This window comes from Podarcis erhardii (genome assembly GCF_964252035.2).
Source record: "Podarcis erhardii genome assembly, chromosome: 3".
Classification (NCBI taxonomy): Eukaryota; Metazoa; Chordata; class Lepidosauria; order Squamata; family Lacertidae; genus Podarcis; species Podarcis erhardii.
Window position 1 is genome coordinate 122,357,178 of NC_138507.1, and position 4,197 is coordinate 122,361,374.

The following is a 4,197-nucleotide window of genomic DNA, read 5'->3' on the forward strand; positions in this document are numbered from 1 at the left end:
AAGGTTTCCAATCCTACTCACGGGTACTCAGTTTCAGTCCAAATTTCAGGAAGGAATCGGCGCTCTCCGCCTATGGCGACGCGGCTTCACTCCACGGGCTGGGTAGCGACTCTCAGCACCGCACGATCCCCCGATGCTCCTCCGGAGCCTTTAAAAAGGCTCTTTTTCAGCAAAGGGGGGCGCAAATGGTGCCCACCGAGTCTCCTTGTTCACAGGCTTCCGCGCCTGTGATTTTAGGGGTCCCCGCTTCGCCGTAGCGGTCAGACCCGAACTCGTGGAGCAGCCCTCTCTCCGGAGATCAGAGAGAGAGCGGCCATTAAGCGCTGGCGCCGACCGGAAGTCAGGTGTGAGTTGTGATCTATGTCCAGATCTCTGGTCTTCCCCCTTTGCTCTTTGTTTTTTTTGTTTGGCTAAGGCTTTTCTGTTACATCTTGTTGTCAACACATACTGTGCTACAGTCATACATAAAAAACATAGCATAGATATAAAACATAAACATATGATAGTAATAATAACATATCTATATTCTCCCAAGATTATTTAAATCCCCTGTGCCTTGAATCAGACTTCCTTTTCATTCCTTCCAAGGTTTCCTAGAGAGCCAGTGTGGTGTAGTGGTTAAGAGCGGTAGTCTCGTAATCTGGGGAACTGGGTTTGCGTCTCCGCTTTTCCACATGCAGCTGCTGGGTGACCTTGGGCCAGTCACACTTCTTTGAAGTCTCTCAGCCCCATTCACCTCACAGACTGTTTGTTATGGGGGAGGAAGGGAAAGGAGAATGTTAGCTGCTTTGAGACTCCTTAAAGGGAGTGAAAGGCGGGATATCAAATTCAAACTCTTCTTCTTCTCCTCCTCCTCCCTATAGTTCAACTATGGAACTCACTTCAACAAGAAGCAGTGATGACCAGCAAGTTGCATGGCTTTAAAAGCAGATTGGGCAAACTCATGACTCGATATGCCTTTCAATGGCAACTTGCCAGGATGGCTTCTTCCTGCCTCTTCCTGGAAATGGCACTTAGGGCCACAGTTGTGACCAGCAGCCACCCATATCCTACAAGGAAGGCCTTTTCAAACCCATCTATGGTGGCAGCTACCACTATGTTTGAAGGAGCAAAGTAAATACTTTAACAGTGTGCTGTGAAGGACCTCTTTTACAAATGCATCATCTGAATAAATTTTAACTCTGCAAAGGGCATTAGAAGAACTTTGCTGGATCAGGCCAATGGCCTACAAGATTCAAGTATCTTGTTCTCACAGGAATAACCAGAAGCCAACGGAAACAAAATTTGGGAGCAACAGCAACCCCCTTGCTTCTGATTCTGAGAAATGGAGTTCGGAGGCCAAGAACAGAGGGAGAATGTAGCCATGAAGGCCAGTAGCCCTGATAGCGCTCTCCTCCAAGAAATAAAATATCTGTAATCTCAAGGCATTCTTGGGAAATTACTTCATCGATGGCAGCATATTTGAAACAACCCAATTCCCTCTCTTTGACAGTCAGTGACGCTACCCAGGTTTGTGGTCATTCATCCATATGTGGTTTTGAACAAGAGCATTACTCAAATCCAGACAGCAATTCTCATCTTCTTCTGCCCCACAAAGATTGTGACATCTATGCTGTGAAAGACATTTGGCTTCCCACAAGGTTTCATCAGTCCTCCATCCACCCATAAGTAGGGGGACCTCTCCTTCCCCAGTCAATTGCTCTTCCACTTGGCTTCAGGCATCTCCAGGACTCCCACCAACCTCCAGCCATGAAGATCTTCTGCCTCCTATCTGTCGCCTTTCTCCTCCTGATGCTGGTGGCTCCAGGTATGGCCTTCTTCTCAGATGCTTCTTCTCTGAGCTCCACAGCTCCCCGCTTTATTCCTTTTAAACCTGCCTCTGAATACCACTTGCAGGGGATCCCATTGGGATGGGTGGGCAATTCTCTTGACCCTCTGTCCCCCTTGAGAGCTTCCCAAATGGGGCATCTGGATGGCCACTGTGAGACCAGGTTGATGGACTAGATGTGGGCCTTTTGACCTGATCCAGCAGCCAAGCTCTTGGGATCTGATTGCCATTGCAATCCTAAAATATGGAATCTGAACCAAAGAAACTGTTGCTATAAAATCTGCAATAACACAAAATAATGATAATGATGATCATGATAATAAATTTTATTTATATCCCGCCCTCCCCAGCCGAAGCCGGGCTCAGGGCAGCTAACAACAATAAAATAATACAACATTCTAAAATCATTGCATTAAAATTAATTCAACTCAAATTGATGGCAACCATTAGGCTGAAGTTCAATGCATTCAGCTTTGTGGTGGAGAAGAGAGTGGGCCAGTTTCCTGGGGAAAAGAACTTCTCTCTCCAGGGTTTCCAGTGCCCCAAGGACACCAGTGATTGCCTTGGGTCAGCCCTCCTTCTGAAGGTGCAGGGGGGAAGGGGAGGGTCTCACTATCTATACCAGTCCCCTTTCCTGCATTCATCATGCACCAGCCTCCCCCAACCTGGTGCCCTCCAGGTGTTCTGGACCAACCTTCCCAGGTAGATCCTCTCCTTGGTAGTTGCATATCTCTCTCTCTCTCTCTCTCTCTCTCTCTCTCTCTCTCTCTCTCTCTCTCACACACACACACACACACACACACACAATTTGCTTCTCTCTTCCCTTTCCCCTGCAGATTTGACTGGAGCTCAACGTCCCACCCAGGATTGCCAGAACAATGGGGGCAGCTGCAGAAAAACCTGCAACAAAGGCGAGAAGGAGATTGGGAAGTGTTCGGGAGACAGGCGTTGCTGCAAGCGCAGCTAAGGTGAGTTATAGGCAAAACCATACCTGTGTCTGGAAATAGGTCTGTGGCATCTCAAAAAGACATGAACCCAAAGGCCAGAGAGTTACAGCTCTGCTTCTTCCCCCTGTCTTTGACCCTTAACAGCCACAATGGCTAGATTTGCCCGAATGCTAAATTGACTGTTTTTGGTTTGAACCTTGAGAATTCCCTGATGACATTTGGAGCCACTTGACTCCATCAACTTAGAAAATAGGAGTAGGATAACTGAGCTACATGTGGAACAAGGCTTTTAAAAGCCTGGAGGGCAACTTGGTCAACCAGGTGTCCACCACATGTATTGGAGTACATCTGCCATCAGCTCCCGAAAGTGTATGGAGCAGTTTAGGTTTGGGATGGAGACCTCTCCCAACTTCTGAACATCCAGCCGAAAATCTGAACTGAACCCCACCCCACTAACATGTGAACTCCCAGTTCCGAAAGTGTTCAGCTCTTTGCTCTTTCAAGGAGTTACTGGCCTCTTTTGAGCACCCTCCCAAACATATTCATGGTGTTTCCTCTCTTTTTCATTTAACTCTACAGCAGACTCATCACGCATCACGTCTGATGAAAGGAGGACCACCCCGCTTCTTATCTGGAGATGCAGCTGCCTTGACTGCACCTCTGCAGAAACCTCTTTGCTCACTGCTGCTGCTGCTGAAGGCGCTTCTGGGAAGGATCCGTCACAGCCCAATCCTTTCTGCCCGTTTACTCCAGAGCAAGTCCTGCTGTGCTCAGTGAGGCTGGCATCTTTGTAACTCGGTTTAGGATTGGGTGTGTCTGCTCATTTGCTTAAGCTTTTCCTTTCAATAAATGCAAGCATTGGAAACCTCTGTGTGGTGGTGCCTTGTATGAAAAGGGGTGCAGGATTGGGGTGGGGGCTCTGCCAGTTCCTCTCCATACTGTGACTTTCCTTTGGTTTGGGAGTAACTGGCAGGTGTTTCTGTGCAAACCAGTGGAATTGGGAATTGACCCATATCTGAAGGAGGTTCAGGGGGGCAGTTGGTGGGAGTGGGGGAAGCAATGCTAGACACATCCCCTTCCAAGTCAAAATGCAGTAAGATTGCAATTATCATCAGAGAATCCTAGCATTATAGATTTGTAAGGGACCCTGAGGGTCAACTAGTCCAAGCTAAAGAATCTCTGACAGGTGGCCATCTCTGCTTAAAATTCTCCACTGAAGGAGGGTCCACCACCTTCTGAGGGAGTCCATTCCACGGTCAAACAATTCTTTCCTTCAATAATATCATCCTAGCGTTAGTAGGAATCTCCATTCATGGAATTTGAATCCATTGGTTTGGGCCCTACCCCCCAGAGCAGGCGAAAACTAGGTTGCTCCATCTTTTACGTGACAGCCCTTAAGATATTTGAAGATGAATATTATAT

General features: G+C 47.7%; 1 long non-coding RNA gene across 1 annotated transcript; it reads left to right on the top strand.

Moving 5' to 3' along the window:
* The first annotated feature begins 1,192 nt into the window (after positions 1–1,192).
* On the top strand, positions 1,193–3,640 carry LOC309338109. The gene is made up of 3 exons (XR_014154718.1): positions 1,193–1,807; positions 2,665–2,796; positions 3,355–3,640. It is a non-coding gene; the product is annotated as an uncharacterized lncRNA (long non-coding RNA).
* Positions 3,641–4,197: the final 557 nt, after the last annotated feature.